At 39.0% G+C, this 16,284-nt stretch overlaps 1 protein-coding gene across 12 annotated transcripts in view; it reads right to left on the bottom strand.

Moving 5' to 3' along the window:
- The window catches only part of YAP1 (Yes1 associated transcriptional regulator), a 124,959-nt gene that overhangs the window by 51,956 nt on the left and 56,719 nt on the right, over positions 1-16,284 (bottom strand). The gene's annotated exons all lie outside the window — the stretch shown is intronic.

Here is a 16,284-nt window from a genome sequence, read left to right as displayed (position 1 = left end):
TTTTTCTGTAAAGGTGGGGTCTCATTATGTTGCCCAGGCTGGTCTTGAAATCCTGAGCTCAAGAGATCCTCACACCTCGACCTCCCAAAGTGGTGGGATTACAGGTGCGAGCTACCACGCCTGGCCGAGAATTACTACTGGCCATTTAGCTTCAAACCATTTTTAGTTGAGAAGTTTTCACTTCCTCAATACAGATGAAGAGTTCTTTCTCTGTGCTAGTAAAAAATTTTCTTTATATCTATGTCACAGCATTTATCATTCAGTATTATTTCATTATGTATGTTTTCTTCCTGGCTACACTATGAAATTCCTGAACACAGGAGTATATATTTTGCATTTTCCTTTTTGTCCAGCATAGGACCTACTAATTAGAAATACATTAGGAGGCCAAGGCGGGAGGATCATGAGGTAAGGAGTTCGAGACCAGCCTGGCCAACATGGTGACACGGTGAAATCCCATCTCTCCTAAAACTACAAAATTAGCCGGGTGTGGTGGCGCACACTACTGTAGTCCCAGCTACTCAGGAGGCTGAGGCAGGAGGATCTCTTGTACCCAGGAGGTGGAGGTTGCAGTGAGCTGAGATTGTGCCACTGCACTCCAGCCTGGGCGATGGACGTGAGACTCCATCTCAAAAAAAAAAAAAGAAAAAAGAAAAAAAAAATAGAATAAATGTTGGCTGAAATGAACGTAATCAAAATGAAATTCAGTTAAAATCTATGCTTGTAAAACAAAATATTGTTTCATTCTTTCTGTGTAAGCTCAATTTCTGCATTATTTTTATGTGTCATTTAAACTGAAGGGACAGGGATATAGCAAATACTTTTATTCAACAAGTATTTATTGAGTTCCTACTGTATTCAGGCCCTGGAGATGAAGCAATAAACAACACAGTCCCTATCTGATGGAATTTATGTTCTAGACAGAAGACAGTACAATGCTGGCTAATGATAAGTGCAGCAAAAATAAATAAAGCAGCATGCATCAAAGAAAGAAAAATGAAAAATGGGAAAGAAAAAGAAAAATGGGAAACAGTTTTTTAGAAAAGCAGATCAAGAAGGGCAGGAAGCGACCTGTAAGCTTTGACCTAAATGCATTCCTAGCCAAACATGTGACGTTCCGGGCATGGGCATTCCAGGCAGGGGAAAGCATGAAGAGGCTACTACGTGTGGATGGGGCAGAATAAGCAGTTCACTTCGTTTTTATGGTTAAGAATCCACCAGAAAAACTTCCATCATTTCAACCAGTAAAGGGTTGAATGGGTAATACTTAACGGAGATTACCATTATTAAACAGTAATTCCAATCCCCCAAACTCATGACAACCTCTAGATTGGTGAGAATGGGTAATACACATTTTCACCCCAATTAACTTTTACACACTCGAAAGCTGGGCCCTTAGACGTGAAAAAGATGTGGAAGCTTTTCAAGGCTGGGCTATCATGCCTGACCACCACACCAAAGCCTTCTTTAGAAGAAAAGATTAAAAGTAGGTCCTATAGCAAAAAGGAAGAGAGAAACAGGCCAGCATTTTATTGAGACGTAAAGAGGGTGACATGGTTTGGATGTCTGTCCCCTCCAAATTTCATAGTGAAATGGGATTCCCAAAGTTGGAGGTGGGGCCTGGTGGGGGGTGACTGTGTCATTGGGTGGGGTCCCTCATGAATGGCTTTGCACCATCCCTTTGGTCATAAGTGAGTTCTCATTCAGTTCACCTGAGATCTGGTTGTTTAAAAGCCTGGGACTTCTCCCACTCACTTTCTTGCACCCTCTCTCACCATGTATCACACTGGTTCCCACTTCGCTTTTGCTAGGATTGTAAGCTTCCTGAGGTCCTCACCAGAAGCAGACACTGGCACCATGCTTCCTGTACAGCCTACAGAACTGTGAGCCAAATTAAACCTCTTTTCTTTATAAATTACTCAGTTTCAGTTATTCCTTCATAGCAACACAAAATTAGATTGACAGAGGGTGAGAAATTTGAATCAGGATAAGCAGAAAGAGAGTAGTAGGCAATATATAAAATAATTCATAAATTAGAATTACTTAAACTTGAGGGAATCGAGTTTTTACATAAGATTTACTACTAGTATTACTTGATTGACAACTTAGCTGCTACAGCAAAAACCAACTCCCTGTGATATTTTAAAAAGAAATACTCCATGTCATAATACTGAAGGTGACTCACCATCAACTTCCTGCTCTTGCCTAAGGACCTTCTTGCATTAGTAATGACTAACTAAAACCATTTGCCATGTCTATTCAAACAGGAAAGTCTTGATTAACTACACCACGAGTAAGAGGACCAACCTCCCCATCACCTGCCCCACAATTTGGGAATAAAGAAGTCACCCAGGACACTGAAGTTTACTAAACACACCCTGATGAGTGGTACAAAGTACAGGATTATCAAGTAGTTTCCTTAGAAAGTAACAAGAGTAGCTGGAAAAGTAGATTCAATGACCTTTTAAAGGAACATTCTGCCTGGTGCTTGTTTTGAAATTCTGGTCTCGTGTATTTATGATGATTCACAAACTGTTTTTACTATATACAAGGCACTTTTCCTAAGTTCTTTGCAAGCAAATATTAACTCACTTAACAACCCTATGATGGAAGTACTATTATTATACCCACTTTACAGATGAGGAATCTAAGGCAAAGAAAAGTTAGCTTGTCCAGGATCATTCAGCCCAACCTATTAAGTGGCAGAGTGAGATTCAAACCTTGATAGTTGAGCTCTCCAGAAATCATGCTCTTGAATACTACACCACAAGTATGACAAACAGTAATCATATGTTTTTTGAATCCTCTTTTCTTGGAACTTTCATGAAATCCCATGGCTTGTCATATTCACGTAAATGAACTAGTCTTTCTCCTCCAGCTGGACATTTGACACCTCACAAGATGTGTTCCCATATTTTGAGTGGGGTTTACTTTAAAATGCCATTTCCATTTGTCCCTCAAATAAAACTTTCACATAAACTTTTGTTTTTTTTTTTTTTTTTTTTTTTTTTTTGAGACCAAGTCTCACTCTGTCACCAGACTGGAGTGCCATGGCGCAATCTCGGTTCACTGCAACCTCCACCTGCTGGGTTCAAGCGATTCTCCTGCCTCAGCCTTCCGAGTAGCTGGGATTACAGGCGCCTGCCACCACACCCAGCTAATTTTTGTATTTCTAGTAAAGATGGGGTTTCACTGTGTTGGCCAGGCAGGTCTCGATCTCTTGACCTTGAAACTTTCACATAAACTTTTACATTTCCATGACAAAGTTTTAGCAGTAACTTCCAAATTGGTCTTATTCAACTCCAACATTAAACTTTGTATGTACCACAGCCACACAACCATCTTACCTCACCTCCTCTAAGGAGGAAGTCCTCTGCCTGAAGGCTCAGCTCCCTAAAGGAAAATTCTCAAATTTTTAGCGGGTTATCCTCTATAGTCAGGCATTATATAGCACTGCTTCGGTACTGAAAGCATCCAACATGCCAGGCTCTATCTATTCCTCCACATCATTCCACATCCCTCCTCATTCAATCTTCTTTCAGTTCCTCAAACATCTCCTCTCCCAGCTCCAGGACCTTCACAAGTACAGTTGCTCCCTGCAGGAACTCTTCTCTCCACCTTCTTTGCTTAGCTAACTCCCTCTCATCCCTTCCCACTCTGAATGTCACTTCTTCCTAATAACTTGTCTACATATAGTTTCTTCTCCTATTTCATCAGCTGCTTTCTCTCTGGTAAGACGATTCTATCACTTTAGTAATTCATTCAGTCCTCCCAGCCGCATGGTTTGTTCACTCCTGTCTTTCTAGTACCTAGCAGTGTCATGCACTTTCTACCTCCATACATTCTCAGTATGTCCACCCCAAAGCCCGTGTCCTCCCAGCCTCCATTGTTTTCAACCCACTGAAATTTTTTTTTTTTTTTTTTTTTGAGACAGAGTTATTCTGTTGCCCAGCCTGGAGTGCAATGCTGTGATCTCAGCTCACTGCAAGCTCCACTTCCTGGGTTCAAGTGATTCTCCTGCCTCAGCCTCCTGAGTAGCTGGGATTACAGGTGTGCACCACCACACCCGGCTAACTTTTGTTATTTTTAGTAGAGACGAGGTTTCACCATGTTGGCCAGATCTCAAACTCCTGACCTTGAGATCTGCCCACACTGGCCTCCCAAAGTGCTGGGATTACAGGCGTGAGCCACCGTGCCCGACTCAATTCTACTCTATTCTTATGCCATATCTTTGTGAAGCTTTTCTCTAATCTGTCCCACTAGTAAGACTCTTCCCAACCTATAAATTGAAATTGCACCTGTTCTGATTTCTTGAATACAGTATGTACTGTCTTGTGTTCATCACTCTTCTACACTGAGTTTAACTATAAGCTATGTGGAACTAAGAGAAAAACTTATCACTCTGCCCTAGAATATAGGGGAAAAGTTCTCCATTTTTTATGAGTGAGAATGTACAGTTTTGCAATGTTGCTCAGGATAAAGATAGCAACATTTATTAGAAACCACTGCCTTGTTAGTAGTTTGTGATACTTTGGTCTGCAATTTGTGCAGATTTTTGGCTTTCAAAATAAACAGGAACTAAAATGCATCACCTCTGATTCTTCTTTAGTTTTCTTTACAAAGGAGTCTTCCATAAACATAAATATCTGAAATTCATATGCTTGACCATATATGCCTTAAACAATCCCTAATCAAGTTCTGCCCACACTACCAAGATTTTTAGGCAGACACAATGGAAAAAGTTATATACAAATTTGCTGCATAATGACATTTCAGTCAATGATGGATCACATATAGAATGGTGATCCCAGAAACTTATAATAGAGCTAAAAAATTCCTGTCACCTAGAGACGTCGTGGCTGTCATAAGGTAATGTCATAGTGCAATGTATTACTTCTTCTATGTTTAGATATATTTAGATATACACATACTTACCACTGTGTTACAACTGCCTACAGTCTTCAGTACGGTAACATGCTGTCCAGGTTTGTAGCCCAGGAGCAATAAGCTATATCACTGAGTCTAGGTGTATAATACAGTATACCATCTAGGTTTGTGTAAGCCTACTCTGATGTTTATACAATTATGAAATCACCCAGCAACCCATTTCTCAGAACTTACCCCAGTCACTAAGCAACATATGACTATATTATTATCACTAACTTATTTTGTGGCTTCGATAAGCGGAATATGGGAAAATAAACACATTTACTGAAGAAAAGGCAGTCTATACATCAAGTTTTGGTAAAAGAAAGAGTTCTTTTTTGAGACGAGGTCTCGCTCTGTCACCCAGGCTGGAGTGCAATGGCACGATCTTGGCTCACTGCAGCCTCCACCTCCCAGGTTCAAGCAATTCTCCCACCTCAGCCTCCCGAGTAGCTGGGATTACAGGGGTGTACCACCATGCCTGGCTAATTTTTGTATTTTTAGTAGAGACGGTGTTTCACCATGTTGATCAGCTGGTCTCAAACTCCTGACCTCAGGTGATCCGCCCGCCTTGGCCTCCCAAGCTAACAATACTATAAACATACTGATGAAAATAAGCTTTGGGCAAACAAATTTAGGAGTGGTGGCTAATCTATCCCGCCCACCCCATCCTGAGTTCAGGTTCACCCATGTCCTATAGGTAGCTAGAAGACTCTTCTGCCAAACTACTAGAGCATGCTGATGAATCCAAGCCCCTTCTGGATTACAATGGGCAATGTGGTAGAATAAGATGAAACTCTGGACCATACATTTTGAAGGCTTAGATTGGAATTCTGGCACTCCTACTTACCTGCATTCTATGCACTGGCATACTGGTGCACCAACCACTATGTTCATGTACCCTTTGTAGCAGATGCCTCCCTGTACCCCAATCATTTGCCTGCATCCTTCTTTTCTCAACAGACTCTAAGCTCTTGAAGTAGAGACACTGACTTTTTTGTCTTTGTATCCCTAGGACTTAGCACTGCCACCAAATACAACCAAAGTTTGCTGAGCTGACATGATTAAGAGCCTATCTGTGGAAAAGTATGATCAGTCTTTGTGAAGTTGCAATCTCTCAGAGACTCAGTTTGTGCCTTTATAAATAATAGATTTTTTTTTTTTTTTTGGAGACGGAGTCTCGCTCTGTCACCAGGCTGGAGTGCAGTGGTGCAATCTTGGCTCACTGCAACTTCTGCCTCCCGGGTTCAAGTGATTCTCCTGTCTCAGCCTCCCGAGTAGCTGGGACTACAGGCGTGCACCACCACGCCCAGCTGATTTTTGTATATTTAGTAGAGACGGGGTTTCACCATGTTGGCCAGGCTGGTCTCAAACAAGGCTGGCCGATCTCTTGACCTCGTGATCTGCCCGCCTTGGCCTCCCAAAGTGCTGGGATTACAGGCGTGATCAGCCACTGCACCTGGCCTGTAAATAACAGATTTAAGAAATGCAGATAACATTTATTTTGCAGGGTTTTTATATTAAATAAGAGCTCATGAAATGATGGAACCACTCATTTGTATTTAGGTACTCAGTAAACGTTTCATTCCAGCCTAAAATGGGAATGATAAAATGATTTCTAGTGATATTTCTATGGATTTAAGCTTAAGCCATTCAATGGTATTCTATTTGTGTGCTCCTCTAACCAGCAGTATCAGTATCACCAGAAAATTGTTAGAAATGCAGAATCTCAGGTCCCAATCCTATTAAATCAGACCCAATGAATAAGAACTGCATTTGAACAAATTCTGAGGTAATTCCTTGACACATTACAAATTAAGAAGCACTACTCTAGAATACCAAGACTAACAAGGACCGCTTGTTTGATTAAACCTTTTCTAGAGCTACCATTAACTCAAACTTTAACAATACAGCAAAAGTACTATTCATTGGGTTACTTGATTAAAAAAAATATTTGATACATTATAAATAAAATTCATATGACTTTAGTTTCATATTCAACTCCAGAAAGACAGTATAGTTTAGAGACTATGAAGGGTTTAGATTCAGAAAGACCTTGGCTCAAATCTTGGATCCAATATTTATTAGCCTTCTAACCTTGGGCAAATTCCTTAACCTGCTTGATGCTTTCTTTATCTATAAAACAGAGATGAACACTCAATGGATCGTTGAGAGAATTAAAGAACGTGTTTGACACAGGTCATGGCTCACAGTAGGTGCTTAAACGTCAGTTCCCTACTCTTTCTTAGAACAGTTCTACCATTTTGTTCCAATAATATATTAAACTTATTAAAAATTCATGTATACTATACCTAAGGAAGTAGCTTTAAATATAAGAAAATGAGACACTTGGATTTCAAAATTCAAATGATAAAAATAGGGAAACCATAGCGGAAGACCCCTAAAGAAGATTTTTAATGGTATCCCAACATTTTCAGGACAAGGCTCAAACTTCTTAGCTTATGACACAAAGCCATTCTGAGGTGGTCTTCAGTCTCATTGCTCACCATCTGATAATTATCTCAAGGTAAAACTATGAAACTGTTTAAAAAATCATTTTCCTGTTTGTCAGGTTATAGCTGTAAGAACTTTCTAGAAGAAAAGGTCAAGTGTAAGCTCAGAGAGCCCACTAATATGCAACTCTTCAGACTTTCTTCAGCGCCACTTAAGTCTTTTAGATTTTAACTCAATGAAATGGCTTAGAGTTCGTTTACTAAGTTTATTTATGAAAGATTGGCTTTCTGTAAAGTTTTACTGAAGGAAAAACAAATAGCACACTTAGACTTCAGACTGCTCAAATAAATACCTTTCATTAAGATTTTAACCTAAAGAAAGTTTTACCACTTCCCTACCTTACTAACATCAAAAGAAAACCTTATTTTGGAAAACTGTGACTACTGTTGCAAGATTTATTCTATTTCACTTATGTTGCCTATATATGGTAGTCTATGAATATCATTTTTAAAGAATTAGCATCTTAATCTTTCACACAAATATTCCTCCTATGAGTCATAAAATTATTGTAGCAATAGAGTAACCAGAAGGATTTAGAAATCAGTGGGAAAGACAAAAATAATATTCCAACACTTATCAAGAGAATAAAACAGGCATTTGAGCTGGTTCTTAAATGGAAATAATTTAATCTCTTTCTCATTCTCTCTACTCCAAAGCTGAGCAAAGTTTCCAAAAATCTACAAATAATCACTGAAGAAAAGTCGAACACAAATACTTCTATTTTTATGCCCCAATATGTAATAAGTCATTTATTAAGAGAGTTGGTGGAAATGATACTCATGGATCTAAATTTTTTTTTTTTTTAGACAGAGTCTGGCTGTCTCCCAGGCTGAAGTGCAGTGGTACAATCTCGGCTCACTGCAACCTCTCTGCCTCCTGGGTTCAAACGATTCTCCTGTCTCAGCCTCCTGAGTAGCTGGGATTACAGGCACCCACCATCATACCTGGCTAATTTTTGTATTTTTAGTAGAGACGGGGTTTCACCATGTTGGCCAGGCTGGTCTTGAACTCCTGACCTCAGGTGCTGTGCCCACCTCAGCCTCCCAAATTGCTGGGATTATAGGTGTGAACCACCGCACCCGGCCTACCTTAAAATCTTAATAACATTCAAAATGTAAATGAACTTTACTATCCAAAATGATTACTTCAAAGGCTTCTAGTAAATTTTTAAAAATATTTGATATCTGTGCTCTAAGATCAGGTCAAGAGCACTCAACAGTCTTGAGTTTCTATATGTTTCCCCCTTTTTAGAAGATAATCTCTAAAGTAAAGCAAAGAGGACAGGAAAGAATTACCTTATCTGGAATAATCAAGCATGTAACTAAGTATACAAAACAGTACCCCTCAACACATTTGAGATGTAGATAGTTATTGTGGATAATCATGATACTCAAATTGAAATAATCTTTTAAAAGTATGTGGCACTATTAGAAAAAATACTGATCTGCAGCTACTGAAAAACAAAGTAACTATATACCCACATCTCAGCATAATGAATGTGGGTTTCTTTAAAGAAAGAATGAATAAATTAATACTTTAAAAATCATGACTGGAATTAAACAACATCAGAGTGATACCCAGTGGAGAGGAAGTGAAAGGCTCTCACCATCAGAGCAAAATCAAAGCCATTAGTTGCCCTGACACGAGTGGCATCTTCATTATGCGGCTAAGTCAAGAGCGATGATTAGAAAGTGCCATTTATCAGCCATCACTGGGGTTTAACAAAGACTTCAGAAGAACTCCCATACTAGAGTAGATACAATAATTACAAGCTAATGCCATTTGCAACTTGGATATTGTAACTGAATTACTTTTTCTATTTCAAAAAGAAAAAATTTAAGTCTTCATATTCCATATTGGCATATTTTATTAAAATGAAATGGATGGGCCATAGTTTTAAGTAAGAAAAATGGTGGTTGTTTCTATATTATCATTTTTTAGGAACTTAATCATCAAATAAATCAAGCCACAAGCTATATAAAACAAGCCAAGCTTCTTAAGGATTGGTTATATTGATTCTGGATTATTATGCTTTTCCTTGTACTATTTTTCCATTTCATAGGGCCATTTCTCTTAATTTACCTGCACTTCTAGATGGGAAAAAGAAAACAGCAATTTTGTTTAAAAAAAAAACAGTGTTTTTATTTAAAAAGTTTTTAAAAAAGATATTTGGAATACGAGCCTGAGAGTCTAGTCAAATACGCTGTCTCTTCATTGCTCTGACTTTATTTGTTACAGTTCACTGCTATTAGGTTTCCCGTCAGTATAGTCTTTTCCCATATATTGTGACTTCAGACTGACAATTTCCATCTTATAATAATCCAGAACTTTTAGAAGAATCAGGAACCAACTACTTGGAAGAGCCAATGACCTCAATTTGATGATAAAACCTACAGAGATAAACATAACTTCAAAGATAGTGTGGTAACAGATTTTTAACAAAGTAACAGTGGCTACCAGGTATTACAAACTGATTAAATTGTAAAATATCAGATCACATTTATTTACCTATTATATATGCAAGACACTATACCAGGCACTGTACACTATTAATAATACATTTTAACTACGTGATATGGATTCTGTCATTTAATGCTTGCAACAGCCCTATGAGTTATTATCTCATTTTTCCAAGTGAAGAATACAGGTAGATACAGTAACTTGTCCAAGATTTCATGGACAATAAATGATGCCTGGGATTCAAACCAGGTCCATGGGATTTCAAGAGCCCTTGGTCTTAACCCTTACTGTAAATTGTCTCTCAGTTTCAAAGGTGAAAAAGCAGAACTTTAAAGTTTATGAATTACAGCACATAAAGTAGGAATTACCAACACCTCAAACCTGCCGGCTCTGCAGCTTCTCACATCTTTACCCTCTCTGTGCTTTTTAAAGTTAAAACCTAAATCAATGTGTAATTTACCCATCATTTTTATATTTCATATCTATTTTCTAGCTCTCTCATTTTTCTTGGTAACAATCATCTCATTTGATCTTCAGTGCTGAGAGATATTACACAGGCAGGCAGGAGAACACAAGAGGCAAACCTTAAGTCAGCTCTATACTACTCACTTTGCTTGCTTCTGAACATTTTTCCCCACTTGAAGGAAGGTGCTTAGCACATTCCTCTAACATATATCACCTTTCATGATCAAGAGGGCATTTTCCCCACCCATCTTGAGGTACTTCCTAGGAATTCCTCACAGTTTTTCAAAGTAGAGAAATCTGAAAGTGCTACCTTGGTAGAGTTGGGAACTGTTAAATAAATCCCAATAATTTCTAACTTTAAAGCATATAAATAATGAATTCTCTAAAATGTACCTATAATAAGACATTTGGGCTTTGGGTTGTTATCAAATGTAAATTTCTCAAAAGCAGATAAATACGTTGATTCTGCTTAATATAAATCAAGACATAACTTTTATTGATCCTAAATAGTCATTTGGCATACAGTTATTTCTGGATTATCACAGAATATACTTTGACTTTACTGTCCCTTGAAGATGCAGCAATCTTGTGGATCAGTGTTAACAAGTATACTATTTAAAAATTTAATATATATCATACACATAGAGCTAAGGAAGTTATCACTTTTCACTTCCCAGGGCTTTCTTTTCTATGTTGAACACAAAAATCATGAAACGTTTACCTAACTCTCAATACGTGGAGAAAAACTACGGATCCTAAGCAGGCATCAAAAGGCTATTATATACAACTAATTTATATTATAACTTTTATTTTTTTTGAGACAGGGTCTCACTCTGTTGTCCAGGCTGGAATGCAGTGGTGCGAACATGGCTCACTGCGGCCTTGACCTCATGGGCTCAAGCTATCCTCCCAATCTCAGTCACCCAAGTTGCTGGCACCACAGGCGTGTGGCCACCATGCCTGGCTAATTTTTATTTTTATTTTTAATAGAGATGGGGGTCTCCCTATGTTGCCCAAGCTGGTCTTGAACTCCTAGGCTCAAGCAATCCTCCCACCTTGGCCTCTCAAAGTGCTCGGATTATAGGCATGAACCACCACACCCAGCCTTATAAATTATAACTTTTTTTTTCAGATGGAGTCTTGCTCTGTCACCAGGCTGGAGTGCAGTGGCACGATCTCAGCTCACTGCAGCCTCCGCCTCCTGGGTTCAAGTGATTCTCCTGCCTCAGCCTCCAGAGTAGCTGGGACTACGGGCGCACACCACCACGCCCAGCTAATTTTTTAATCTTTAGTAGAGAAGGGGTTTCACTATGTTGGCCAGGGTGGTCTCAGTCTCTTGACCTCATGATCCACTTGCCCTGGCCTCCCAAAGTGCTGGCATTACAGGCGTGAGCCACTGCACCCAGCTATAAATTACAACTTTGAAAGGACAATCACCTCAAGTAATTTAATAGACTAGACTTTAGACATACATATATTTATATATTGAATATTTTAATATAGAATAAAGTAAAATACAACCATTATCTTACCAAATTATTCCATTTCCTCTTATTTTTCCATTTTCCTCTTCTTCACCTTTCAAATTCTTTCACAAAGTTTGCTGTCATTTACCCTGCCACTTAAATGGCACTGTTAAATAATATAAATTAATCTTCTTCCAAGGATGTATTGAGTGTTGCCTCTAGAACCTTTTCCAGGTGCACTTTTGTTTTGGGTGATTCTCAGTTATAGATACTTCGAAATTTGCCCAATCACAAACCACTGGCCTCTAGTCTATACATAATATCCACCATTTCAACCTCATATTTTGAAAAAGGACTTATAAAACCATAATTATACTGATCATTTTTGCTAAAACAAATTAGAAAACAAAATAGGGTTTCATAAAATCTTAAGAATTGGAAAGAATCTTAAAAGATCTTTAAGCCTAGTCAACCACGAAAATTATGCGGAAAACAGGTTTGGGAGTCTAGAGGAAATTACAGTATCTTAAGGAAAGCAGTCGGATGAGGAACAAGATCTCAGAGCAGAACATGAAGCTGGACTCAATTATGAATGACGAGAATTCTTTTTCAAAAAAAAGCAAAGCAAGGAAGTCCTTATTAAATAGTGAGTAATAAAAATGTACATCAAGTTGCATTTAGCATGATTAACCCAGCAGAGTGCTTCAAAAGCTCGGTGTAGCTTTCTCTTTCATGTGAAGGCTTCAGGTTAGCAGATTCAGAAGACACTCCCTTCAGGGTGACACTTTTCTGTAGATACCCTGCTTCACCGAAGCCATTTTCTGCTTTGTTACATTAAATGCCCTCAAAATTTACTTAAATTCTCTCACAGTTGTCCTTGTTCACTGTCTCTAAGATTTTAAAAACTCCTTAAAAGATCATTTTTCCAAGTAGAGAAGAGCATCCGTTTGCTTATTGAAACCTTATTAACATGTTACCATGATGTTATGGCTATTCTATGTGAACATGAGGTATATCAAGATTACAGTGACATTCATTCCAAAGCATGTCAAAACCATGGGCTTCCACTGAAATGGAAGAAAAGACAACAAACAAGTGCATGTAATTTACAGGACAAAGAAGCATGTGCTGTAAAGATGTTATCAATACCCTCAGCACTTGACCAGCAGGCCTCCATATGACCAAACTCAGAATAATCCAGATATAAACTTGTCTGATTCTGGGAATTCATATGTATTTAAGATAAGACTTAACTCTAATTTTGAAAGTTTTGACTGACTCCTAGGATCAATGTTGCTGTTGACGTTTTAAAAAGCCTTTGGTTTTGGACCTGTCAGCTAGTCTCTTCCTTTCCCCATCATACTGTCTGACCATCCCCATAAAAGGCAATGACCTCGAGTGTTCTCTTTGAATATTCTCTTCTCTTGAGGGAATGGTATTTTGTTTGAAACAAGGCCTCCTTAAGCAAACATCATCTCCATACCCACCACCTTCTGGAGAAGCAGTTCCCCAATATTATCTACTATTAATAGTATTTAAAAATAGCGCCCCCAGGACGTTCGTTAGTGGTTCCTTGTCGCTTCTGCTTTATCGGAGGCTTCGCTCTGTCAGTTATCCTAACCCTGGTTAACGTACACTGAAGAACAGGGGATCTTAAATGAGACAGTGCAAAATGGACCTTCACTGAATGCCTGGCATACAAATAAGAATTATTATTATACTATTATTATTGTTAAATACCTTCTAGCACCCTGTAAACATGCTCAAGCCTCTTCAGAGGTGGCTTTTCCCATTTCAGTTCCTCCTTCCAACTCTCTCCTCACAACCCTCTCCTTTATGCTTCTCCCCCTCACTCCTAACCCTCCAGTCATGCTTTTGGCCACTCCACTGAAACTGTGTCAAAGTCACCTCTTTACTACATACAGCTCTATTATTTAGACACGTATATGCATATTACTTTTTATGTAATATATTAAAACATTTCATATTTTACAAACAAGACAAAAATTTTTTTGTTGTTGTTAAGACAGGGTCCCACTCTATCACCTGGGCTGGAGTATGGTGGTGCAATCACAGGTCACTGTAGCCTCAATTTCCCAGGCTCAAGCCATCCTCCCACCTCAGCCTCCTGAGAACTGGGTGAGACTTCACTTATGCACCACCATGACAGACTAATTTTTTTTTTGTAGAGACAAGGTTTCATGTTTTCCAGGCTGGTCTCAAACTCCTGGGCTCAAGTGATCCTCCCACCTTGGTCTCCCAAAGTGCCGAAATTATAGGTGTGAGCCACTGTACCTGCCCAGGACATACAGATGAAATAAAACATCCACAATTATTTTCAAGCCCACTAAAACCGGCTGGACACGGTGGCTCATGCCTACATGTAGTCCCAGCACTTTGGGAGGCTGAAGACAGGTGGATCACCTGAGGTTGGGAGTTCAAGACCAGCCTGACCAATATGGAGAAACCCTGTCTCTACTAAAAATACAAAATTAGCCATGCATGGTGGTGCATTCCTATAATCCCAGCTACTCGGGAGGCTGAGGCAGGAGAATCACTTGAATCGGAGAGGCAGAGGTTGTGGTGAGCTGAGATTGTGCCATTGCACTCCAGCCTAGGCTACAAGAGCAAAACTCCATCTTAAAAAAAAAAAACCCACTAAAACCAAGTTGATACATACCTTTGATTTAAAGCATAAATTTCAGCCAAAATACTCTCATTTCTCTAGACCATTACCATCAGAAAACATAATAGGACAAAACCAAACCAATGTTCTAAAAGAATTACAACCTTGTTAGACGCAAAATACTTACTCTTCCAAAATAAAGTTTAAATTAATGTTGTCATTAACTGCCTAGATAATTTTTAGATGGAGCATGACAAAATGAATAACGTGAATCATCTTGTTTAACCATAAATACAGGGCAGATTTCACAACTTTACCTGACAATTTGGTAATTAAAAAAAATAATAGTTGCCAAGTAAAAATATTAATATTTGTACACTTTTTGTCTTAAAATTTTTTTTAATTAGGGGCCGGGCATGGTGGCTCACGCCTGTAATCCCAGCACTTTGAAAGGCCAAGGTGGGCAGATCACAATGTCAGGAGTTTGAGACCAGCCTGGCCAACATAGTGAAACCCCATCTCTACTAAAAATACAAAAATTAGCTGGGTGTGGAGGCAGGCACCTGTAGTACCAGCTACTTGGGAGGCTGAGGTGCGAGAATCGCTTGAACCCAGGAGGCAGAGGTTGCAGTGAGCTGAGACCATGCCATTGTACTCCAGCCTGAGTGACAGAGTGAGACTCCGTCTCAAAAAAAAAAAAAATTTTAATTAAGTGTCACATATAAAAGAGATTCTGAGAATGTATTCATATTATAATGAGTTAAATTTAGATTTAAGGAATTTTTCTTCAGAATTTAAAGTCTATGTCAAGAAAAGTCCAATCCCAAATGCTGCCATTTTCTTTGTTTTCCACTCTTAACTCTTTAGAACTCAAACGTTCAATCCACCAAAAGCAAGAGCAGAGGTATGTAACAGCAGAAACATTCCAGCACGAGGGGCAGAAGGACATTTCAAGTTCTGTGAAATCACCTCGTCAAGGAACCCTCCTGTCAACTAATTGTACCACCCTTCCCACCCAACCACAACAGTCCCTTGCCAAAGACTGCTGTTTAAGAAATCTACTGTGTAGCTACTAAATATTATGTTGGTCAGCTTGTTATCTAGGGAAAATGCATGGGCGGTGGAGAAAGCCATCAAGTCTACTAGAGCTGCCACATACTACTGTTGCCATCTGTGTCCTGAACCTGGGCACTCAGCAGTAGGGTAAAGCGTGGGGGCCGGGGGAGTGGTCAGAAATCCAGCCCAAATGCTCCAATCTCTGATGCCAGGCATAGTGTTACATCTTCCCAGAGGAAGGGCACCTTTTCCTAATATGTACAAAGGTACATAATGGGCTAACTGGGGCCTTGAACCCACCTAACAAAGGCGAAAGAGGCCAGACAGTATCTGATAAGGAAGATGAAGGAGCTAAACTTTCACTTAGTACCTACTCTGTAATTACTAGAGGCTTCATATGAATTGTATTATTTCCTTTCATATCCTCCCTTCTATCACAAGGAGCACTGTTACTCCCCGTTATGTAGATGAGAAAAACTGCAGATTCAAGTAAATTGCCAAATAAGAGGTAGAAAAAAGATTTATACTCAGGTTCATCTTCTGTAAAAAAGATGAAGATGTGTTTAATAATCCACGCTAGCCCTGGGAATAAGAAATATTCTTTTGGGTTTACAAAAGTTACTGCCTTCCAGATATTCTCAGAGTAGAATGAGTAACCACATTAAAAGCTGGGTTAAGAACACCATAGCAAAAAAGAAAAATTAAAAAATAAGAACACTATCGCTTGGCTTTCCATCCAAACCACAAAGGGAAGAGGGTAACTTCAACTCA

Source organism: Symphalangus syndactylus, chromosome 3, assembly GCF_028878055.3.
Source record: "Symphalangus syndactylus isolate Jambi chromosome 3, NHGRI_mSymSyn1-v2.1_pri, whole genome shotgun sequence".
In the NCBI taxonomy this organism is placed as follows: Eukaryota; Metazoa; Chordata; class Mammalia; order Primates; family Hylobatidae; genus Symphalangus; species Symphalangus syndactylus.
This window is presented reverse-complemented; position numbering and strand designations above follow the sequence as displayed.